We start from the raw sequence: 256 nt of genomic DNA, 5'->3' as shown, positions 1-256 counted from the left end.
TCTCTCTCTCTCTCTCTCTCTCTCTCTCTCTCTCTCTCTCTCTCTCTCTCTCTCTCTCCGTAATCCCTCTATCCCCGCCGGGGATCCTTCCTTCCCTCGACTCTTCTTGCGAGATCGGTCACCGAACCACGCTGGACGAGTTCCCGACGACGAGTCCTCGACGTGTTCCAGTTCTTCTTGCGAGAAATCGGCGTCCGCGTGAATCCGGTGAATCATTTACCGAGCGAGTAATAAAAGCGCCGATGAGGCGGAGAGG

The sequence above is a fragment of the Atta colombica genome, unplaced genomic scaffold, assembly GCF_001594045.1.
Source record: "Atta colombica isolate Treedump-2 unplaced genomic scaffold, Acol1.0 scaffold121, whole genome shotgun sequence".
In the NCBI taxonomy this organism is placed as follows: Eukaryota; Metazoa; Arthropoda; class Insecta; order Hymenoptera; family Formicidae; genus Atta; species Atta colombica.
This window is presented reverse-complemented; position numbering follows the sequence as displayed.